Source organism: Pongo pygmaeus, chromosome 16, assembly GCF_028885625.2.
Source record: "Pongo pygmaeus isolate AG05252 chromosome 16, NHGRI_mPonPyg2-v2.0_pri, whole genome shotgun sequence".
In the NCBI taxonomy this organism is placed as follows: domain Eukaryota; kingdom Metazoa; phylum Chordata; class Mammalia; order Primates; family Hominidae; genus Pongo; species Pongo pygmaeus.
The window spans coordinates 68,323,024-68,348,115 of record NC_072389.2 but is presented as its reverse complement, the minus strand read 5'-3'; the positions used below and the strand labels follow the sequence as shown (position 1 = coordinate 68,348,115).

Sequence of the window (25,092 nt, the reverse complement as noted above, 5' to 3'; positions counted from 1 at the left end):
TGAGACAGTTGTAGTGTCCTTTGTATTCTTCCCTGATTCCATCCCCCTTCTTCCTCCTCAGAGGTATGGATTATTCTAACTTGGTGTGTACATTTTTCATCTGAGTTTAGGACTTTTACTGGTACGTGTGTATTCAATAAATAATTCATGGTATTTTTGTGTGCTTAAAATTTACATCAATACTGATATGATTTGGCTCTGTGTTCCCACCCAAATCTCACCTTGAATTGTAATGATCCCCACATGTCAAGGGTGGGACCAGGTGGAGGTAATTGGATCGTGGAGGTCGTTTCCCCCATGCTGTTCTCGTGATAGTGAGTGAGTTCTCACGAGATGTGATGGTTTTATAAGGGGGCTTCCCGCCCCCCTCCCCCCTTTGATTGGCACTCATTCTCTCGCCTGCTGCCCTGTGAAGAGGTGCCTTCCACCATCATTGTAAGTTTCCTGAGTCCTCCCCAGCCATGCGGAACTGTGAGTCAATTAAACCTCTTTTCCTTATAAATTACTCATTCTTGGGTATTTCTTCACAGCAGCATGAGAACAGACTAGTACAAATACTTCACACATTCCACAATTTTTTCTCTCAGCATTTTGTATTCAAGATTTATCCATATTGATACTTGTAAGATCTAGTTCATCTGCTGCATAATATTCCATTGCATGAATGAATCATGATTTTTTTAATAGATGGGTTTTTAAAAATTATTTAAGACCTTTATTAACAGACGCTTGCAGTTTGTTGACTTTTTTGAAAAAGTTGTAAACTTTTATTACAAATTAAAAATGAAGTTCTTAAAAAATCTCAACTTGACCAGATATGAAACAATGTAAAAACCTTTAAAGGCATATTGAGAAAAACCAGGCTTTTTTTTTAAAAAAAAAAAAACACGTTTGTTATTACCAAAAAGAGACGTCTTTCGTTTTTAGTAAAAATAATAACCTCATGCTGCATAGATAAGGCAGATAGTTCTGTTTCTCTGGTCAACGGGCAAAAAGCAAGCACCTTAGGTCTTCAGCTCCAATCTTTTGTTCATTTCTTATTGCTGGAATTTCATATTTCTTCTTGTTGGATGACTAAACTGTGTGTTGGTAGAAATGAAGCCGGCATTTACTCAGCCTGCCCTGCTCAGCCTCGGGAGCGGACGAATTCCCAACTGGTGGATCTGCTGCTTTTGTCTCTTTGCCATCTTGTGGTTTAGGGTTTTCTGGGCGTCTGCGTCGGTAAATGAAGTTGCAGAGGTACCGACGTTGAAGTGGCTGCTGACCTTGGGTGTCACCTCCTTGATTTTCTTTATCTTCTTCATTGCCGTCCTCTCTAGGCTGTCTTTGGCGAGGAGAGCCCCTGCGGAACCGTAGTCTATATCCCCGATACATATTCCGCCTCACTGGTCTACCTTGTTCTCCTGCACCCTGGTTGTCAGCACCCTCCATCACTTCTCCCTGCACAGGAGGGTTGGAATACTGTGGTCGAGGCCCATGGGGTCTCCGCGTGGAGTCAGGTGGGAACCTTTGCCTGCAGTAGGGCCGGCGTTGTTGGGCCTGGCCTTCGGGAGCACTCTCCGATCCCTCGTTCTTTTCCCCACTCTCCCTGTTCTGGTAATTTTGCTGGTAATTGCGTGGAGGATCCCCACGACTGGATAGCGTCTATATAATGGTTATAGTCTGCTGCATATTTACTGTCTTGAACTGGAACATCACCAGGACCTGTAACATGTGCTGCCTCCGCACGCTTTTCTCCTTCAACAACATCAAACTCCACAGTCTCCCCATCTCCTACACTGCGAAGGTACTTCCTGGGGTTATTCTTTATGGCAGTCTGGGGTACAAATACATCTTCCTTGGTGTCATTCCTGTTAATGAAACCATATCTGTTCCTTACATTGAACCATTTTACTGTGCCCAAAACCTTCATTGCGATGACTTTCTTGTCCCCGCCGGCAGGCGCCGCCGATGTGAGTCCGCCCGGGACACCGTTCCCTGTGCCGCTGCCCGTAGTGCCGGGCTTGGTGTCGGTGGAGCTGAGGGCGGGGACGGCGGGCGGCTGCTGGGTCTCCGCCTCGCTGCTTATGGTTGCAGTGATGGTGACTGGGGCTGGGCTGCGGCAGCTGCGGCTCTTCCTGGGGTGTAATGGTAACTAGGCCGGCGGAGGCGGTGGGGCTACTCAGGGCTCTCTGGTCTGCTCTCAGCTCCTGCTACCGATCGAACTCGACATGAGGTTTTACCATGTTGGCCAGGCTGGTCTCGAACTCCTGACTCCAAGTGATCTGCCCACCTCAGCCTCCCAAAGTGCTGGGATTATAGGCATGAGCCACCGTGCCCAGCCATCATGATTTCTTTCTTCATTCTCCTGCTGATGGACATTTCGGTTGCTTCAAGTTTTTCGCGGTTACAAAACAATGCTCCAATGAGCGTCCTTGCATGTCTCTTCAAGCACATGCTCAGGAGTCCTGGGCTGTGTGTAACTTCAGTGTTCACATATGATTCCACATGGGCTCACGTTTAATCCTCATAAAGCCCCAGTACATTGCATTGACTAGGTGTAATTGTCCTGTGATAGACATGAGGCGGTTCATAGACGTTACAATTCACCCAAGGCAAGTCAACTGGGTTAATGAGGTGCTAACATGTATTCCTTTAGTCCAACATCAGCGGATATGGTTCGAGTGATGGCCCTGGAACTTTCCAGTTGTGCAATTTGAGGCAAGTTACTTATACTTGCCGAGCCTCAGTTTCCTATAGCACTAGGAATTACATGATTTATTTTGTACTATTGTTGTAAAGATTAAATCAATGTGTATAAAAAGCATCCAGCCCAGATTCTAGCAGGTGTAGAATCCATATTATTTAAAACTAAGAATGATAGATGCTCAGAAATATTTTTAATAAAAGTAATGGATGATATGGGCATTTAATTCCCCAAATGTGACATTGTTTTTCCAGTTTTCCCCCCACTATTCTGAAACAAGCATAATTGTATATAACTAGTTCCTCAGGATTGTACAGTCTGCCAGCTTCTGTGACTGATGAATGAGAACTAGGAACAACGGCCACTAGGGCAGAAGCCATCTGACTGTTTCTTTTATAAGAACGTGCATTTTGATAACTAATATTCACATGCCGAAGAGGGACTTTGCATGCCACCAGAACACAAACACATCTACATAGTAAAAACAAGTCTAGTTGTTTCCCTTACCATTTGTGAGCATCTCTTTGGAATTTGGTTTTCCTCATGTGCATAGCAGATCTTTGTTCAAGAATCTCTGTTCAAGTATATGCAAGTATACTTGAATGTATAAAATGCCCCATGGGGCCCTTAAATAAGTATAGAGCAGTACAGATAATTCAAACCAATTTTATTCAATGACACTTGCTCTCAAGTTTCTTGTTCTGATTTTGTTTAAATATGTTAAGATCCTTTCAAGCAAGGCTTGGGTTTCCCACTTTCCTGAAATGTGCCTGGGAGAGGGTGGATATGTAATAACAGTAGAGGTCAGATTTCAGAATTAGACAGCTTGGGTTTGCCATATGCAAGCTGTGAGGCTGTGGGCAAATTACGTCACCTCTCTGAGCTTACTACCTCACCTGACAAATGAGTGCAGAAATAACTGCTTCGTGAGACTGTGGCAAAGATTTGATGAGGTCCTGTACACAAAACACGAACTCTACAAATATTAGCCTCCCTCCTCTTCTTCCTCTGCTGCTAAACTTAAGGGTACTGCCCTCTATGCCAAAAATCAAGATGGAAACTTCTTTTCTTCTCCCTTCAAAAGCTTTGGATGCAGCAGCTTGTCATTTCTTCTTTACCAGCAATACTTGGAAAGAGGATGCTGTATCATTGGCAGTATTCTTTCTTTTCCAACTGTGCCAATTTCTCTGCAAACCATCAGCCCTTTATTTTGTGGCTGAGTTTCATAATTTACCAATTGATGTGGGTATTTACCATCCTTGGAAACAGCCCAGGGATGCTTTTCTCTGGGGGTTGATAAAAACTGCTGAATTTGAACTCTTTTTGCCAAAACCCCTTCTATAGGACTTGGAGTGGGTTTGTGGGTTGGCAGATGCTACGCTAGCAGGAGACATCTGGCCATAAAATGAGGGCTCCACTGAATATGCCAGCGTGTTGTGCCCATGCACTACAAGAGGAGACACCCAGCAGAGACTGACAGGTAAGGTACAACACAGCCCCTCCCCGTTCTGTCAGGTGACGCTGCAGCAGACGCAATGGAGTCCTTGGTAATCAATCAAGGTGTCAATCCAGATGGCCTGTGATGGAGGGATGGGGGCTACAGGAGGGCAGGTTGGTAATGAAGCTCCCACAGCTCTCTCCCATGCATGGTTAATACATGAGGTGACATTCAATCACCTCCCAGCGCTGCAGGTGGGAGCAGGAGAGCAGCTAACTATGCACCTAACTACATCCCTACCCACACTGCTGGAGTCAGGCTGTAGATGGACAGTGGCCTTGGACTGTTTCCCAGCACGTTATTTCTGATGGGGCCAGAGAAGATTTCCCAGGGACTGGATTAAATTAGCTGGCATTCTTCCCTCATGCAGAAGGACATGGCAGCAGGGCTGCTGGGCTTCTGTCTCGTGTTGAGTGATGGCACAGGAGGTATCACTTTCAATCCTATACTACGCTGGAAAAGGCTGGTGTACAGAAGGGATATCAGGCGTGAGGAACTGGGCCAGGATAAAAACAAGATTGGCAGGAACACTCTTACTAGGCCACGGTTGGGGACAAGAACTCAGGGAAGGCAGAGAGGCATTTCGCAAGTAATATGCTAACAAGAGTGGGCTGCAATGACTGCCTTTGGACAGGGTACCTACCTTGATCCTGCCTGGAGGCTGTCCACCATCCAAGCAGCTATCTATCCATTGCTCCTGGCCTGCAAGGGACCCAGCTGACTCCTCTCCTCCAGCCCTGGAGGCCTCTACATCCACCTGGGGGTGAGGGCAGGTACAGTATGGTGCCGTCAGGGGAGGTGGGAATTGGAAAGTATGCCCCATCTTCTTGGGCTTCTTTTCTTTCTGATTTGTTTTCTGAGGTCAGAGCTAGGAGTAGTTAACAGAGAGAATGCTATTCCAGGGTCAGGGGACAGTGCAAAATTCCAGTGATGAGGAAAAACATCTATACAGGGAGCTGCATGCAATTTAGCAAGGTCTGGGCATGTGATTAGCCATGTCAAAGCTCACATGTCCCAAACAATTCTTCATTACAGGACTTCCCCCAGGTCTTCCCCACCCCTCAGCCCTTACCTGGGGAAGAGTAAATGGAACTCCATCTTCCTAGCCTAGTAACCCACGCCAAACCCTTTAAAGTCATCTTGACTCCTCACAAACCCCATATTGAATCTCTCAGCAAGTCTTGTTGCTCCTGCTTCACAAATTCCACCATCCAGCTCTAAACCAGCAGCTGTTGTCTTCTTGCTGGTCTCCCAGCTTTCAGCAGGTTCCCTCCAATCCACCCTCCAACCTGCGTCCTAAGTAATCTTCCAGAATATGTCACTTCCTTTTTAAGATCCCTCCAGTGGTTCTCTGCAGTTTTTTAATTTTCTTTTTGAGACAGGGTCTCACTCTGTCCCCCAGGCTGCAGTGCAGTGGTGCAAACACGGCTCACTGCAGCCTTGATCTCCCAGGCTCAAGCTATCCGCCCACCTGTCCCCCAAGTAGCTGGGACTACAGGTGGCCATCACACTCGGCTAATTTTTTGTAGAGACAAGGTTTTGCCATGTTGCCCAGGCTGGTCTTGAATTCCTGGGCTCAAGTGATTCACCTGCATCGGCCTCCCGAAGTGCTGGGATTACAGGTGTGAGCCACTGTGCCCGGCCGTCTGTCCTCTATAGGATAAAATGAAATCCTCTTTATATGGCTCATAATGCCTTATTGTGATATGACCCCTTCTTACTTTCCAGGCTCCTCCTTCAACATTGGCCCTACCTTTGCCCCAGTAAACACATACAGCCCAGACCATTCATTTTTTCATTTTATTAATAAGCCATTCATCAAATATTTGAGTGATTACTAAGTGCCAGACCCTGTTGCAGAATACTACTTTTGCTGTAGAAATACAGCAATGCAATAAACAAAATGAATTATCTGCCCTCAAAAAGCTTAGATTCTCTATAGGTTGGGGGAAGTAGGACAGAAGTATGTAAACACATGCGCGGTACATCAGATGATAAGGGCTAGAGGAGATAAAGCAGCACAGGAGAATAATTGGTAGAGGTTTCTGGTATTCACCCATATTCAGCTGTTCCCTCCCTCCATACTGCGACATAGGAGGGTCACCCTTCCCTACACCCCTCACCCCTTGCAGTTAGATGGAGACATGTGGTTAGTTCTTCCAGTGGTTTGTGTCCTGCATTGGTACAAGATATTCCAGCATTCACTTTCCCTGCAGCAACCAAGGAGACCGTGTGTTGCAGTGCCAGTAGCTACAAGATGGCAGAGCCTCCTTCAGCCCGGATGGCAGAGTTGCTGCTTGGAGGATAGTGGTGCTGGTAAGTTGGTCAGCCTGTAGCAGAACTTGGGAGAGGGACGATAACAACCTGACGGGAGGCAGTGTGTACTAGGCTGCCTAGAGAAATACCTGAGACTAGGTAATTTATAAGAAAAGAGGTTTAATTGGCTCATGGTTCTGCAGGCTGTACAGGAAGCACAGCAGCATATGTTTCTGGGGGGGGCCTCACGAAGCTTCTAAGCATGGCAGAAGGCAAAGGAGGAGCAGGCCCATCACATGGCGAGAATGGAAGCAAGAAAGAGAGCATGGTGGGGAGGGGAGGTGCCATACACTTTTAAATGACCAGATCTTGTGAGGATTCACTATCACGAGGACAGTACCAAGAGGATGGTGCTAAACCATCCCCACGATACGATCACCTCCCATCAGGCCCCACCTCCAATACTGGAAATCACATTTCAACATGAGATGTAGGTGGGGACAAATATTCAGACTATATTACAGTGGCAGTGAGGATGGAGGGGGAGGGGCCAGGATCGAAAACTGTTTAGGAAGTAGGACTTAATAGCAGAATAACCCAGGGGTTAAGGATGAGACAGAAGGCTGGGATGAGTCCCTGGATGGGTGCCTGGGGTGACCTGGAGAACACAGAAGATGAGGCTGCAGGGCTGGGGGAGAGATGACGAATTCGGCATGGGGCATGTGGAATTTGAAGAGTCTGTTGGAACCATCTCATAGTTATTTGGATCTATGAGTCAGGCACCCAGAAAAGTGGTCTGTGTTGTTTATATAAACTGGGGAGTCCATGAGAGGCCGATGATATTTGAAGCCATGGTAGTCGCTGAGATGACCCAGGAAGAGGGGCGGAAGAAGAAGGAAGAGAGCAGAGAGCCTCCCAGCATTAAAAGGGGCAGGTAAAGATGCCCTCAAGGAAGACTGAGAAGGAGTAGCCAGGGTGTTATGAGAAGAGCAGGAAAGAATATGGTGTAAGATAGGCTTCTCAGAGTTCAACATATACAAATTGTCTGGGGGTTTGTGAAAATGCAGATTCTGGCTCAATTGGTCTGGGATAGAGCACAAGATTCTGCACTTCCATAAGGCTCCCAGGTGATGTTGATGCTACTGGTCTGCAGATCACACTTTGAGTAGCAAAGATGTAGGAGAAATCATGGGAGAGACTTTTCAGGAGGATAAAGTAGTTGGCTATGAGCTTTTTCTCTGCAATGCTTGCCTGTCTAAGGTAGGAGCAGAGAATGAGGAGTACTGAGGCATTTGGGATTGAGAAATGCCAAGGCAGAAAGACCCTGCTCTTAGTGACCAGGATTACTTGGGCCAGGTGATGCCATGAGATTGAGCTGCATTCTTGGATTTTGAAGCACATGCTTGCTTCTCTTGGCCTTTGGTAGAAGGTGCATGTCTCCTGGGACCCTCAGGCAGAGCAGGTGTGTCCCCTCCACCAAGTAAGTAGGGCCAGGGCTGTCTGAGCCTGCCTCTGATAAATAAACTTGGATGGGCTCTCTAGACTCTCCTTATCCTGTTGATGAGTCTGCACTAATGTTTTAAGCTGCCTTCTGCGTGACGTGGTCCTGCAGACACCTGACTCATGGGCTTCCTTGGCTGTTGCACACGTCAGCTAGAAGTACCTTTGGAAGGCAACAGTGTGAATTCCTCTTCCACGACAACCCCGCTTCTGAGAAAGACCCAGGATGCCAGACTGGAGAGGGAGTTCTCCACTCTGACCTTCTCTGGCTCCCTCCAAGGGCACATACCTCAATGAGACACTCGAAGTGCTCCACAATTTGACCCTTATTCTTAACTCCTACATCTTCTTTAGGCCCCTTTTCCATTCTCCTGGCTGTCTTCTCAACCCCAACAATCTACATCCCCTTCCTAGGAGACACCTTGAAATCTTGTGCCTTCTTTCTCCACTCTCATGTCTGCCAACATTTCAGGGTCCAGCTCAAATTCTACCTCCTCAAGAAGCCTTCCCAGATTTCCCTGTCAGAGTGAATCTTTCCTAGCAACAGGACCCACCGTTTGCGTTTCTGTTTTAGCATTTCCCACAATCTGCTTTTGTTCATCGGCCGGTTATACACATTTCTTTGCCAACCAGTTTATGAGCTTCTGGGAGTTGAAGACCCTGCCATATTCATCTCTGTGTCTGGGGATGCTGCATATGGTTGTTTAGGTTGGACACTGCACAAGAGCACCCAGCTGAGGGGGAGTTGGTGGGAGCTGATGTAACCTGATCACTGCTCCCTGGCAAGGGTCTGGGTTGGCCCAGAGAAAGAGGTGACTTTTTCTATTTCGCACAAGGGTGCTGTACAGGGTAGAAGGAGCCTAGTCTGTATCCCTCTCAGCCCCTGATTGTTTTGCTTTGTAGGTGACAGGGGCTTCACGAATGTTGTTGGAGTTGATGCTTTCCTGAGCTGAACAGAGAATAGAAACACTTTTATTCCATTGACAATCAGAAGCCCTCTCACTCCCTCTCCTACTTGTGTCTCTATGGGCCCTCAAGCGATCTACTTTGTTATTCTGGAGAGGCTGTACTTCTCTGAAAGGTTTTTTAAAAAGCTGTCAAGATCCTGACACCTATCTGGAAAGATCTCAGCGCCTCCCTCCCAGACAGCCTCTCTCTGTCCTCAGGCGGGGTCTCATAGCTGGGCCCCATCTCTGGGTGGCTGATGGAAGACTCTTTATTACCAGAATCGTGTGAGGACTGTGTCTAGCTGAGCAGATAATTGTGCATATTTCGCCACCCAAAGTGAAACTGTCCATTTTCCTATTTCCACACAGTCTGGCCCTGGGTGTTGTCACAGCTCCCTACCCTTTGCCCAGCTCACATGGGGGAATCTTGTTCATAAGAAATTTCCTTTGGGAGTGTCCTGAGGCCACTTGGACCCCATGTCCAAAAGTCATTACAGGGAGAGAGAGAGAGAGAGAGAGACATGGCTGCTTAGGTGGCTGGTGCTTGAGGATAGGAGAGTGATATGGTTTGGCTCTGGGTCCCCACCCAAATCTCACCTTGAATTACAATAATCCCCAGGTTTTGTGGGAGGGACATGGTGGGAGGTGATTTGAATCATGGGGTAGGTTTTTTTTCTGTGCTGTTCTCATGATAGCGAATAAGTCTCACGAGATCTGATGGTTTTATAAAGGGGAGTTCCCCCACACGTGCCCTCTTGCCTGCTGCCATATAAGACGTGACTTTTCTCCTCCTTTGCCTTCCACCATGATTGTGAGGACTCTCCAGCCATGTGGAACTGTGAGTCCATTAAACCTCTTTATAAGTTACCCAATCTTGGGTATGTCATTATTAGCAGAGTGAGAACAGACTTAATACAGAGAGAATGAAGGAAGGTGGGGGAGACAATGGAGGCAAGCTGGCCTTTCTGCATGAGGCCTGACTGCCTCTGAGGCTGTGAGACACCTGAGAGAGCTATTCCCAAAAGCCCATTTATCAGAGGTCCCCAGGTGGGGCTTGGCCTTCCAGCCTCCTGCCCTTCAGACTTTATCTTTGCTGCCTCCTCCGACACTTCCCGGGCTCCTCATCTCTGCATGTCCTGGCTGGTCACCTTGAAACTCTCTGCTCTCCTGGTTCCCACAACACTGCCCACTCCAAGGTCCTCTGCATCCATTCCTGCCCAGGTCTCCACGTCTCCTGTCCCACTGCCCACCCACTGAATGTTGGTGGTCCTCTGCTCTCACACTGCAGGCTTCCCTGGCTGGCCAACGGTGTGGTGTGTGGCCTCAGAGCTCTTCTATGCCTTGAGCAATATGTGAGTGCACACATGTAAAATTATTTTTAAAATAAAAACAGTATCCTATATGCAATGGCTGTGGTTTGGTGTTTTTTTTTTTTTTTTTTTTTTTGTCTTGCTCTATTGCCCAGGCTGGAGTGCAATAGCATGATCTTGGCTCACTGCAACCTCTGCCTCCCAGGTTCAAGCGATTCTCCTGCCTCAGCCTCCCGAGTAGCTGGGACTACAGGCACATGCCACCACGCCTGGCTGATTTTTTGTATTTTAGTAGAGACGGGGTTTCACCATTGTTGCCCAGGCTGGTCTCGAACTCCTGAGCTCAGGCAATCTGCCTGCCTCAGCCTCCCAATGTGCTAGGATTACAGATGTGAGCCACCGCGCCCGGCCGGTGTTCTTGATTTCAAAGGGTAGTGTCACTGTCCCCTAGTACCCAAGGCAGAAGCCTAGAATTACCCTTGGTTCTTTCTAACCCTCATACTTTCCAATTTAACCTTCTAAATAGTTCTGGAATTGTCCTGCTTCTCTGCTTCAATTACCTTTACCTACTTATCGCCTCTCACCTGGATTACTATAATCATTTTCTAATTGGTCTTCCTATCTCCTGGTTGGTTTCTTTTCAATTAATCCTCTATACTGTTAAAAATATGCACTCTTACTGAGATAGAGTTCATATAAGATTCACTGTATTAAACATTTTAAAATTTACAATTCAGTAATGTTTAGTGTATTTACAATGTACAATTATCACTATCTAACCCCAGAACATTATACCAGTGTTTTTTGAACTGTTAGCCTTGATCTATTGGTAGTTTGTGAAATCAATTTAGTAGTTTGCAACCACAACCACTATGAGTCTGTCTTTCTTTCTCTTTCTCTCTCTTTGTCTTTCTTTTTTTTTTTGAGACTGAGTCTCTCTCTCTGTTGCCCAGGCTAGAGTGCAGTGGTGTGATCTTGGCTCACTGCAACCTCCACCTCCCGGGTTCAAGCGATTCTCGTGCCTCAGCCTCCTGAGTAGCTGGGATTACAGGCATGTGCCACCATGCCCAGCTAATTTTCATATTTTTATTAGAGACGGGGTTTCGCCATGTTGGCCAGGCTGGTCTTGAACTCCTGGCCTCGAGTTATCTGCCTGCCTCAGCCTCCTGAAGTGCTGAGATTACAGGCGTGAGCCACTGCACCTGGCCCACTATATGTTTTAAAAAAATGAAGTAGCCATAGCGTAGCATAGCTGGACTAGCATAGACTAGGATACAATAGAATAGTATATCATAGACTAGGATAGAATAGCATAGCATAGACTAGGATAGAATACAATAGCATAGACTAGACTGGGATAGAATAGAATAGCATAGACTGGACTGGGATGGAATACAATAGCATAGACTAGGATAGAATAGAATAGCATAGACTAGACTGGGATGGAATACAATAGCATAGACTAGACTGGGATAGAATACAATGGCATAGACTAGACTGGGATAGAATACAATGGCATAGACTAGAGTGGGATAGAATACAATAGCATAGACTGGACTGGGATAGAATAGAATAGAAGAGTAGAATAGAGTACTGAACATTGCAAAAGGTGAAAAGTGAAACTACTGTTTCATGAAACTTAGACTTTTATGTGTGTCCATGGTCATAATTTAAATGAATGTATTACTGTGGGTCATGATGAAAAAAGTGGAGAATAGCCAACGTGAGTCTACGCTATTCAGCTAGAGTGATTTTAATTTGTAAATCTGAGTATGTCCCCCACCTAATGCCTATCAGTGGTTCCCTAGCTTGGTCACTCATTACTTAGGAAATATCTAGTGAGAGCCTATTGCATGCTAGTCACTGTTCTAGGTGCTGGGAATAGAGCGGTAAACAAGGCAGACAAGAATACCAGCCCTGGTTAAGTTTCTATTCTAGTTGGGTGAATATAAATATAGAAATAAACAAGAAAAGCATACATAAGAAAATTATACAGTATGTTGAGGTGGTACGTGCTGTGAAAGAAAACACCTGAAGAGGGTCAGGAACTTTAGGAGTGTGGAATGAGGACGGGAGGGTGCCGCATGGTGGTCTGGGCAGCCTCATGGAGAAGTAATACTTCAAGAAGACTTGAAGGGGGTGAGAGAGTGAGCCGTGAAGATATCTGGAAAAGGGACATTCAGGGCAGAGGGAACTGCAGTGCCAAGGGCCTGGGCAGGAGCTGCTTGGATGGTTTGAGGGAGAGGGAGAACATGGTGAGAGGCTACAGGGGGGTGGACATGGGAAGGAGGTAAAGTCAGACAGGCACCTGGAAGCCAGGCTATTTTGGGTCTGTGGGGGGCATTGTAAGGACACTGCAGGGGAAACAGGAGTAAAACCTGCAGAGCTTTGAGTAGAGGAGTGATATGCTCTGGGCTACATTTGAAAATGTAGGGTTCAATCCTCTTGAACAGGTCCGAGGCCCTTTATATTTTGTTCTTGCTTAAAGATCCAGACTCATGTCTTGCCATTTCCATCAGCAACACCAAAATGTTCACATTTTCTCCGTTATGTTTCCCACTTCTGGGACTCTGCCTGGAAGGCCACGCCTCCCGTCCCTCTCTTTGGCCTGGCTCACCTCTACTCATCTTTTAGCAACCAACTGAGATACCACCTCCTATTACAACCTCTCCCGCTAGGCTGGAAGACATGCCTCCCACTCAGCCTGCTAGCACCTTCTCTGTCTCCATCAGTAATGTACTTCATTGTACTCTAATTCATGTGTCTGTGTTCTTCCAAATTTTTGATTCCTGGGAGGTTCAGGATCTTGCTTTTTGTATCTTTTTACCCCCATTCCCTATGACAGTGGTGCACATGGGACATGCATGCAATACACAAATGGTTGTTGAATGAACAGTGGCTGATGAGGATTCCACGAGGTCTGAATCAAGTTTCCAAGGCCACGCAGCCTAGCGCTCCCCACACCCTTCCCGGTGCTCTTTCTGCCATACCACGAGACTCCCGGGGTGCCCTGAGGCTTTCCTTGGGGGGAGGGGTGTGACTCCCCATTGTCCCTGGAGGAATTTAATAGATGAGACAAATGGAGTGACGGGAGGGGTGGAGGTAGGGAAGATGCTCATAGAGGTGGCAGCTTGCTTAAGGTTACACTGTGCTCATTGAACTTGGGAGTCCACTTGCAGTGTCTGGCTCTGCACCGACGTAAAGGTACACGGATACTTCACTGGGCCTAGCTGTATCTCTTCTCCATGGAAGATCCCCTTTCACCCAAAGCGCTTCATCAATATTACAACCAGAGAAGGGGGGCCAGTCTGGGCTTTCCTGTGGTCTATGGTGTAGACTGGGGCTTTGACATAATTTGGGAGCAAACCTGGGGACCCCTTCAGGCATGGGTAGGCATCCTGCCCTGGGCTGGCTTGCCAAAGCTTGGAGGTTAGGAAGGAGGATGGGCAGACTCTCCCTGTATGTTTCCCTATCCTGTAGTGAGAAAGACTCACAGATATACACAAGGACAGGCCACTGTTGAAAATGAAATACACCATTTCCCTGCCTAATAGAACTGGCAGCTTTCCTTTCTTTCTCCTCTGTCTTCCTGTAGGTGAACAAGCATCAAACTTTCTGTATACACTGTAAAGTGCTTCTTCCAATAATCTTTGCAGCCTAGGCTTATAGTTTGTCCTTCCCAGGTCTGTTTCCTTATAAATATTCCAAGGTGAGGCTGCCAGCGGGTGATTTATTTACAAGAGGTATCACTTCTTGCAGCTGTGCATGGTGTCCAAGCAAATGGCTTACTGCAGCTCTCACCAAACTCAGCCTTGTTATCTATTTTAGATGAGACCAGGGTGATTCACTCTCTAGTTTCAACTCTCGCTGAGCTAAAATGATTTCTGCTTTAAAAATGTCCAGAATGTGGAAAAAAAAAATGAAAAACTACAGAAGCAACAAGATTTGTTATTCAGATAGAGAGGGAGACAGAGACAGAGACTACTCATCTTATCTGAATGCTGTCACAGGGAAAGCACACCCTGACAGGCCACAGCCCTGGAGCCTCCTCAAAGTTTCCCACCCAAAGAGGAAGCCCTACAAAAGAAATGGAAGAGAACCCCCTGTACCCTGCCAGGTCTGTCTTACTGAAAGGATGTATCATTCAATACCTTTCCAGGCTTCCCCATTCCCTCCCAATAGTTCCTAAACCTCTTGGGGGCCAAGGACTCCTTTGAGATTTCCCAGAAAAATATGCGTGTCCACATATGCCTAAGATTTCAGGAGGTGCAGGAGAGTGAAGGGAAGCAGGTGCTGTGGGGTCCAGAGGGGAAGCATCTTAGGGGGCTGCAGGGTTGGAGGACAGGCTGTGTGGACAGGGCCAGGGCTAGGACCCTGGGTTGGATGTGGCTACAGGCAGGAAATGAGAGAGCATTTTAGGCAGGAGAGAGGCTAAAGGTAGAGGAGCTGAGATGCAGCTGGCTTGCCTGCAGAACCACAGTGAAGAGAACAGAGCTAATGCTTATTGACCACCTACTATGTCCTAGCCACTATGATATGTGCCAAAGGGCTGTAAACAGGCGTGCTCCCTCACCCGAAGGAACCCAGAGTCTCGTGGGCCAGGCAGCCAAGGACTGGGGCAGCATTAACCATGATACGGTCAGAATGAGCAGCAGTCCCTCTCAGCAGGGAGTAAAGCCCTGAGGCTGCAGATGGGAGCTGGTGATCCCTGACAGTCTTCATCACTAGGGCAGGCCTCGATGGCAGGTGTGGGACAGGCCAGGCCTTTCAATGTGTCCTTGGCTGCCCCTCTCCAGTTAGGGGCTGGACACTGGGCTCAAATGGGCGATGTTCCAGGGCTTTCAGTGGTCTGGAGATCCCAGCTGGTTCCAGCTCCTCAGAGCAGACATAAAGCGGGTCATTTCTTGCTTTCTGGTGTGGTGACTCAGCTGACAAAAATAACTCACGCTAGCAACAGCTCTTTCTGCATCTTGTGGGCTGGGAATGGGTACTAGGAAGGACAAAAACTGCTAAGCAGTGAAACATGAGGACACCTCCATCTAATTCAGCCACAGAGACACACAGAGAGACAGACACGACAGCAAGAGACAGAGAGACAGAGAAGCAGAGACAGAGACATAGAGAGACAGAGTCAGACACCCACACAGATGTGTTCTGAGAAACTGAGTGGGGATGCTTCTGACACTGAAGCCAAGGCACTCCTCATTTCTGGACTCAGCAGTTGAGGAAGTCACAGGGCTCAAGTACCAGGGAAAACAGTTTACAGGTCCCAGGACTTAACAATGCTTTCCCAGGTATACAGAGCACACCCTCCAAGGTTGTGCAACCTCCTGCAAATGGACTTCTCCCAAAGCCAGTTCATGTGGCAGCTCCCAGCTCTTGCAGACTCCTGCAGCCCCCTTTACTCAGCTTGAGTGTGGTCCTTTGCATTCTGCTCCCAGGAGCCATTTGTTTTGGTCCCTGGGCACAGGGTCTGAATGTGCACCTAGGATAACTTACCACATGCCTCTCTCCAAAGACTGTCTTGTTCTGTGAGTTGGAATTTGCTGATGAGGAGGGATGCCATCTGTCTTTCCCACTTATCCGCACCCAGTCCACCCACCAAAGCTCATTGCATCCCCCTTTTTTCATTTAGAGTTAGACAAGGAAGTTCATATTTTCAAATGGGTCTGGTGCCATGCTGGGTGTAGGCAACATCATTTCCCTCCACCTAGACAATAATCCGAGATAGGTATTATTTAACATGTGAGAAAACTGAACTTAAAGAGAACAAATGAGGCTGGGCATGGTGGCTCATGCCTGTAATCCCAGCACTTTGGGAGGCTGAGGAGGGCGCAGCAGATCGCTTGAGCTCAGGAGTTTGAGACCAGCCTGGCCAACGTGGCAAAAAATACAAAAAATTATCTGGGCATGGTGGTGCACGCCTGTAGTCCCAGCTAATTGGGAGGCTGAGGTGGGAGGATTGCTTGAGGCTGGGAGGTGAAGGTTGCAGTGAGCTGAGATTGCACCATTGCACTCCAGCCTGGGCGACATAGTGAGACCCTGTCTCAAACACAACAACAACAAAGGATAAATGATTTGCCCAAGACCACACCACTGGTTAGAGTGGAGCTGGAATTTGGGCCCAATGCAGTATTGTACTACATCCCATGGGATCCCTCCTGTGATATTGTACTACATCCCATGCCTGCGGCTGCCATTGTACCCCAACCCCGCCTGTGTGCCTCTCTCTGACTTTGATGTGCTGCTCGGAGCGTGGACAACTCATCTGAAAATGAAAATTATATCATTGGAAGGTCTTTTGTCCTACCTAATTGGGACTAGTAGTTGGTTAACCAAAAAATTTGATCAAGGTGAGAAATCATAAAACAGGACACATATAACCTTATTTTGATGTGGATCAAAGGCCTTTTCTCAAAGAACCTGGTGATGAAAATTCTACTTTTCTGTCTTGCATAAGCTACACTAATAATTTCCAGTGTCTGTTTTCATGAAGAAGAGAGAACCCAAGGTACTCTTGAAGCAATTTGAGTGCAGAATCCTTCTAGATTTATACAAACTTCCTCGGGTTTTTTTTTTTACAGTTATCTCGTCCACACCTCATTCAACAAGTTTCTTAGTGATTCACTTTTGTCAAGTCTTTCCTAAAGCAATGTGTTTGACATAAAAAGCAACAATTTCTTTTGTTCCACACTCTTCTTTTTTGGTTTATGTTCCTTTTGGTTAAATTACATAATCATGGTGTCAAGTGTAAGTGGCATGGCATAAATAGATTTGGGAACATGAATAATTGATTCTTGGTAAATGTTCTACTCATTTGGAGAGCAGAAGTGTGGAGGCGTGTTACAGATAAGCTGCTAGCTGGGAGCATCAACTGCTGCATTTGGGGCAGAGAATGGAAGCTGGTTAACCTGGCCAGTTATGGGGAATGTGGTTAAGAGGCTTTGCGCAGGACCTGATGGAAGGGTTGGGGTGAGAGCCAATGGAGATGGCAGGTGAAAGGATTGAGTAAAGTGGTGTCTTGTATATAAGCCATCTTCATGATTTTGAAGCCTTCCCTGATGCTGCAGCACACATGGTCCCTCCTCCCATGAACCTTCTTCCCTAGGGAACATTAGAGAGCCCCCAACCAGCAACCAGGGGACCCAGATCTAATCCCAGCTCTGCCACTTCCTACCTCTGTGAGTTTGGGCAAAAGGCTTAATCTCATCAGTCGGGTTTTCTTCTCTGTACACTGAAGGAATTGGGTAAAATTGTCTTGAAAGGCTCTTCTGGCCCTGTTCTGAGTATCCCAGGGCCAGGTTTCTTACTAACTCCGCTCTTCTCTTTGGGGTTCTCAGTCACCCCCAGGGCTCTAGAACACTCCCCATCTGATAAGGTTTGGCTGTGTCCTCACCCAAATCTCATTTTGAATTCTAGCTCCCATAATTCCCATGTGTCATGGGAGGGACCCAGTTCGAGGTAATTGAATCATGGGGGCAGGTTTTTCCTGTGCTTTTCCTGTGATAGTGAATAAGTCTCTCGAGATCTGATGGTTTTATAAATGGGAGTTCCCCTGAACACGCTCTCTTTGCCTGCCACCATGTATGTTGTGACTTTGCTCCTCATTCGCCTTCTGCCATAATTTGAGGCCTCCCCAGCCATGTGGAACTTTGAGTCAACTAAACCTCTTTGCTTTATAAATTACCCAGTCTCAGGCATGTCCTTATTAGCAGTGTAAGAACAGACTAATACACCATCCCAAACTGTATCAACAGCCTCACCTGTGTGCTGTGCTGTGCTGAGCGGCAGGAAAGCACCATGTTCCTGATGCCCTTTAAGTGGGATGGCCTGACCTCTCACGGATGACCAGGTGAGAATTTTTAGACCCATCAAATACCAAACCATATTATCAAACAAAGATTATTAAAACTATGTGGCTTTGGAGCAAAATGGACCTCTTATAAGAATATGGTATATGATAAAGGAAGCATCACAAAACAGTGGAAAAGGAGATAATATTTGGTATGGGAAAAGTTGGATAATAGTTTGGGGAAAAAAAACTTAGGCCCACATCTTAAACTATACATTAAAATAAATGATGGGTTATTTTTAGATGTAAGATTGCTACAGAAAAAACACAAGAGAAAATATAACTGAATGTTATTATCAAAGCCTTGGAGAGCAATGCCTTTGAAAGTCTGGAGGCAATAGAAAATTCACAAAGGAAAAGAGAAATCAATTTCATTTTGTAAAAATATATAAAATCAATTTGTAAAATAGGCAAATGAGAAAAACAGATAAAACATGAGGGGTTTATATGTTTATTAAAAAAACTCATGTACATCAGTAAGAAAATCATTAATAATTTGTAATAAACAAATGGGCAGAACACATAGGTAAGTTACAAATGAGGAAATTCAACTGGTATAGAAAAAAACCTCAACCTTTCTAGTAGTTAAATGAATGGAAATGAAAATAAGAATTAAGAATCCACTAAATTAAGCAGAACATTAAAAAACTTGGCAGATCTAGTGCTGCTAAGGATAGGGCAAAATTGCTAGATGAGAATATAAATCCCAGCCCTTTGGAAACCAATTTTACTACTCAAAATTTTAAAATTGCCTTGCTCCCTTTGACTCAACGTCTAGAAAAGCATCCTAAGAAGATAATAAATATGGATAGTTATTTCTAATGAAGATATTCATTGCATAATTTTATGGGAACATGTTACAAATGAGGGAAGAGTTAAGTATTGTGAAGTATACTGACCCAATTAACTATTTTGCAGACATTAAAAGAAACAAGAGGCCGGGCATGGTGGCTCACGCCTGTAATCCCAGCACATTGGGAGGCCGAGGTGGGTGGATCACCTGAGGTTGGGAGTTCGAAACCAGCCTGACCAATGTGGAGAAACCCTGACTCTACTAAAAATACAAAATCAGCCGGGTGTGGTGGTGTATGCATGTAATCCCAGCTACTTGGGAGGCTGAGGCAGGAGAATCGCTTGCACCCGGGAGGCGGAGGTTACGGTGAGCCGAGATCATGCCATTGCATTCTAGCCTGGGCAACAAGAGCGAAACTCCATCTCAAAAAAAAAAAAAAAAAGAAAAAAAACAAGACTACAGCAAGGTAGAAAGTTAAGTTTACAAAAAAAAAGTTTACGTAGCAAGTCAGTTAATCTCTCTGAGTTTCAGGTTTCTCATTAATAAGATACAGATAATAATACCTTCCTCATCTGGTTGTTGTGTGGACTAAATGAGATAATATGTGGTATGTGTTTAACCCAGCACTTCAGCTATGGTAAGCATGCAGTAAATGTTAGCTAATGTTATTGTTTTCATGTTTGTCAAATACAGTTAATACAAATGGAATATGGAAAAAATGATAATAGTTGTGTTAGGGTATTGGGATTATAGGTGATAATATATCGCCTTTTTCTTTTCCAGACTTTATTATTGATATGTTTTGTTTATAATCTTAACAGCTTTATAGATGTATTCTGGACATAAAAAATTTACCCACTTTAAGTGTACAATTCAGTAATGTTTAATATATTGACAGAGTTGTACAATCATCACCACAATCCACCACCCTAAAAAGATCCCTCATGCTCAAGGGTAGTCACTTCCCAGCCCAGGCAACAACTAATCTGCTTTCTGCCTCTATAAATTTACCATTTCTGGATATTTCATATAAATAGAATTATAGGATATGTGATCTTTTGTGTCTGGCTTATTTCAGTTTATAATTTTTAGGAGTTCAAAAACATAGTTTGCCACTGTCATTGTGAAACAAAAACAAAACAAAAATACAACAAAAAGCAACTTCTTAGCATGATTTGCATTTTTAACCAACCTACTGGCATTAGCCAGGGTCCTGCCAGGAAACAGATGGCTCACTCATAAAGGTCAACGGACGAGTTTAACGAAGGGACTATTTACAGAGAGGCTGATCAGGTGAAAGGAGTCAGGAGTTCAGTGAGAAACAGTCCCTGCCCCTGGGTCTAAGAGACCAGAGGGAAGAGCAGTGTTTCTGGGGCCTGAAGAGCGCTGTACCATGAAGCAGGGGCTGCCTGGAGGGAGCCATGGCCTGGCAGAGAAGGCAGCCATGGCCAAGACTATGGCTGGGCAGGATGGGAGCTGGGGACTGTTGAGAACAAACACCCCACCCTCACTCTCTGTCCTCCATCCGAGCTGCTGCTGGCGCTTCTAGGCACTGAACCTAACTGGAAAGCAGCTGCCCAGGAGCCCCGGTGCTGCCGCCCACAGAAGTCAGCCTCCAGGGCCACAGCAGGGCAGAGAAAGGCCGAGAGCAGGCCTAGAGGGGCCAGTGGAGGCAAATTAGCAAACCACTTTTCCCAGCGTGCCACCTGCCCTCTCTAACCTCCTACACTGTGCACTTAATCACCCCGAAGTACTCAGGGTCCTTTTCACATGTCAGGAACGTTGACATCCTCTTGTCTGTTTCCATGCTGGTACCCAAGCCTGGGATGCTCTTTCTGCCCTCCTGCCTTCGACCCTTGCTCAGGCACCTCTGGGGGTGGGGGTGGGAGTTCTCACCTGTGGGCTCCCACCATAGGTGTTTCGTTCTTCTGCCAGAGCATTCCACTTGGCTGGAATTATTTGCTGGCATGACCATCTCTCACACAAAACCACATTTCCCTGGAAGGGAGTGGCTGTTTTATATATGGTGCCTGGAATAATGCCTGTCATATGGTAGGTACTCAATAAATATTTGTTAAATCGAACAACTGTAATTCTTTTGTGTTTCTCCCACCCCTACTGTCTACTGGCTTAGAGAATTTGCTTTAGTATGCTGCTGGATGATGAACAATTTCAAATTTGAGAGTTTCTCTCTGAGATAAGTAAATTCCTCTGATTTTAGGAATATGCAAACAACCTAATAACAGTGGAAAGAACAGGTGTGACTGTCTCTTTTGAACAGATGTGATGCGATTTCCTTGCAGTTGTAAGCAGCTTCCAGTGTTTGCTATTTTCTCTATGGTGTTTCTCCCACATGAAGTCAACCTCGCTAACCTTTTTGCTCAGCTCTGAATGGGACTTGTCACTTCTGGTTAGGGAGACATTAACCACCCTTCAGACAGACAGACAGCAAAATGAAGTGAACCCGGAGCACACACTCACAATACAGCTAAGGGGAACTCAGATGAGAAAAGAAACCTTGCTTTTTGAAACTACTAGACTGTTCTCCCACTTAGGTGGTTCTCAAACTCCTGCAAGAATCTTCAAGGGAAAGAAAAAGAAACTCAATGAGTTTCATACTCAGGCACCATCCCGGCTGAAATAGATGCTTCTATGTGCAGCTTTGAGGCCAGTGGCATTTCCTGACTGGCTGCCACAGTGAACATTCTGTCAGGGGCGTTGTGCTCCAAATATTGTCCCTGGCAGAATGTCTCTGGGCCGACACCCAGTTTTCCTGCCTGACGGTCCGAAGGATGCTCAGGCCACAGAATTTGGATGAGTGCCACAAAGCAGGCTGGAGAAATTCTAGTTGCTGGGCCTAGGGGCAAAGTTAGTTCTCTGGAAAAAGGAGAGAGGATGGTGTTTGGGAGGGTGACTACTGGTTCCCTAGAAAAATACAAAATGACTATAATGTCACCCAGATTACTATGAAAATGTCCCTTTTAGGAATAGTTCAGAGAGGCAGAGTGGTATATATAATGAGAAGATGATCCTTTAAGAAGACCCATGTTGAGGCCAGGCGCGGTGGCTCATGCGTGTAATCCCAGCACTTTGGGAGGCTGAGGTGGGCAGATCACTTGAGGTCAGGAGTTCAAGACCAGCCTGGCCAACATGGCAAACCCTCATCTTTACTAAAAATACAAAAATTAGCCAGGCGTGGTGGCACATGCCTGTAATCCTAGCCACTTGGGAGGCTGAGGCACGAGAATCGCGCCTGGGAGGTGGACATTGCAGTGAGTGGGGATTGTGCCACTGCACTCCAGACTGGGTGACACCCCGTCTCAAAAAAAAAAAAAAAAATGGCGCTGGCTCTGGTCACTTATTGCTTATTGTCTGGGGACTTGAGGATTCTTAGGAATCTATTTAAAAATAATATTCCACTAGCTTCTTAATGTAGTCCACGGAGCACAGCTTTGGGATCATACAGACCTGAGTTTGAATGCAGGTCCTTGTCATTTACCACATGTGTGATATCATTTTTCTTTTGCATAGAATTTTTAGCTGGGCACAAAGCCACCAAGCTGAATGCTCCATTTTCCAGCCTACCTTAAAGCTAGGTATGACCATGTGACTAAGCTGTGGAATTGTGAGTGGGAGTGTGCAGCTTCCTCCTTTGCCCTGACAGTGAAAGAAGGTGTCCTGCCCTCCCTTCAGCCTTTTCCCGTTGTCTGGAATGCAGACTTCGTGGGGAAGTCATCTTGGATCATGCAAGTGTCCCAGGTGACTGGCAGAGCAAACACAATTCATCCCTGGATTTTTTGCAGTTTCAATTCAAGCCTTAAAGAGTTCTACAGATAAAATTCTAAGGTACACATGCTCACTGTAAAGGTATACAGACTTGGAAAAACCTATTTGCAAATGACCTATGTGACAAAGAATTTGTATCCAGAATATGCAAACAACTTTTACAACTTATTAATAAAAATACAAACAATTTAAAAATAGGCAAAAGGGTGGGTATGGTGGCTCACACTTGTAATCCCAGCACTTTTGGTGGCTGACGTGGGAGGATCACTTGAGGCCAGGAGTTCAAGACCAGCCTGGTCAACATAGTGAGACCCCCCCAGTCTCCTTTAAAAAAAAAAAAAAAAAAATTAGTGGGTGTGGTGGTGCATGCTTGTAGTCCTGGCCACTCAGGAGGCTGAGGTGGGAGGATCACTTGAGCCCAGGAGGTCAAGGCTGCAGTGAGCTATGATCATTCCGCTATGCTCCAGCCTGGGTGACAGAGTGAGATCCTGTCTCTAAAAATAAAATAAACAAGGCAAAAGATTTGAATAGACATTTCACCAGAGAAGATATTCAAATGGCTAATAAGCACATGAAAATATGCTCAAAAGTATTAAGGAAACACAAGTAAAACCACAGTGAGATACCATTTCACATCCACCACAATAATCAAAGACAGACAATAACTTTGGGCAAGGATGTGGAGAAATCAAAATTCTCAAACATTCCTACTGGTAGGAAGCTACTTTGGAAAATAGTTAGGCGGTTTCTTAAAAAGTCAACCAAATACTTGCCACATGACACAACATTCCACTCTGTAGTATATACCCAAGAGAAATAAAAACATATGTCCTTAAAAAGACTTGCATAATGTTCACAGCACCAGTGACTGAAAAGTGGAAGCAACCCAATAGCCCATCAGTTAGCAAATGGATAAAATGAGATACAGTCATTCAGTGGAGTACTAAATGGAATGCTAAATGAAAGAAGTCAGACATAAAAGCCGCATACACTATTCCATTTTTTAAAAATGTCCAGGAAAGGCAAATGTCCAGGAGAGACTAGGGTTGCCTGGGCTTGTAGGTGAGGATGGGGGTTAATTTGAAATAGGTACAAAAGATATTACTGGGATGTTATATAAGCTGTAAAACTGGATTATGGTAATGGTGACATAACTTGATAAACTTACTAAAAATCATTGAATCACATACTTCAAATGGCTGAATTTTTTGATATATATACTTTATACCTCAGTAAAGTTAAAAGACATAGGATTTTACACCAATATAACTTTTTAGGAATAAGAGCAAAATAAAACAAAAAATTTTCAGAAAACAAAAATCGAGAGATTACCATAAATATATTTTCTATTAAAGGAGCTTCTCAAGGACTTGCTTTAGAAGAAAAATAATGTCAAAAGGAACGTTGGAGGTATTAGAATGACCACCAAACAAACAGTCGAGGAAAGAAGAAAATGTATTAACCCAATTCAGGGCAATTGCAAAAGCCTACAGCGAACATTAATTTAATGGCAAGATGTCAGATGCTTTCTCTTTACAAACAAGTTCAAGCTAGGATGTGTTTCATCATCAGTTCTTTTCAATTTTGTCCAGGACAGTAGCAAAACAAGAAGAGGAAATAGAATAAGGATTAGAAAGGAGGAAATAAAACTGTCATGATCTGCAGATTGTATGATTGTCTTCTCAGAAAAACCAGAAGAATTTATGAATACATTGTTAGAATTGATGAGATTTTAGCAAAGTTAATAAATTGACAAAGTTCAACTGTATTTCCACAATCAATTTGAAAGTATAACTGAAATAAGAAAAAAAGTACAAAATACTTAGGTGTTGACCTAACCAAATATGTGCAAAACTCTTCATGGATAAAGTTGCAACACTTTACTGAAAGGCATTAAAGAAAACGCAGATAAATTAAAGCTAAATCATATTCTTGGATAGGAAGATTCACTAGTGTAAAGATGTCAATTCTCCACAAAGCAGTTTAACACAGTTTCAATAAAATCCTAAGAAGATCATTTGTGAAACTTGAAAGTTTGTCTAGAATTTTATTTTAAAATTTATATTGAAGAGAAAAGAGCCAAGAATAGCCAATATACTCTTGAAGAACCCAATCTTGGAAATCATCCTGCCATATAGCAAGATTTAGTATTAATATAATTAAAATAGTATCATGTTAAAGCAGGGATAGATAAATAGATCAATGGAATAGAATGGAGAGATCAGAAAGAAACCTACACAGATTGAGAAACTTGATTTTTGTGAAAAAAGCCATTGCACATCAGTGGGGAAAGGGATAGACTATTCAAAAAATGATGCTAGAATAATTGGTTATCCATTTGGGAGAAAATAAACTGAATCTCTACCTCACATCATGCACAAAAGCTGTTCCACTGATTAAACACTAAAAAATGCAAGCCAAATTTAAACATGACAACAACTTGCATAAAAACCACACACACACG

At 45.0% G+C, this 25,092-nt stretch overlaps 2 long non-coding RNA genes and 1 pseudogene across 2 annotated transcripts in view; 2 read left to right on the top strand and 1 right to left on the bottom strand.

Annotated features, from left to right (window-relative positions):
- LOC134738240 (uncharacterized) overlaps nt 1–4,172 on the top strand; it is a 59,981-nt gene extending 55,809 nt beyond the window's left edge. The window contains exon 4 of the long non-coding RNA XR_010123842.1: nt 4,031–4,172. This is a non-coding gene — a long non-coding RNA (uncharacterized LOC134738240). The remainder of the gene's footprint in view (nt 1–4,030) is intronic.
- Nucleotides 1,075–2,420, bottom strand: LOC134738294 (Y-box-binding protein 1-like; annotated as a pseudogene).
- A 554-nt stretch (nt 4,173–4,726) lies between the features above and the next one.
- Nucleotides 4,727–8,875, top strand: LOC134738241 (uncharacterized). Its single transcript, XR_010123843.1, has 3 exons — nt 4,727–4,957; nt 6,401–6,500; nt 8,025–8,875. It is a non-coding gene; the product is annotated as an uncharacterized LOC134738241 (long non-coding RNA).
- The last annotated feature ends 16,217 nt before the right edge of the window (nt 8,876–25,092 follow it).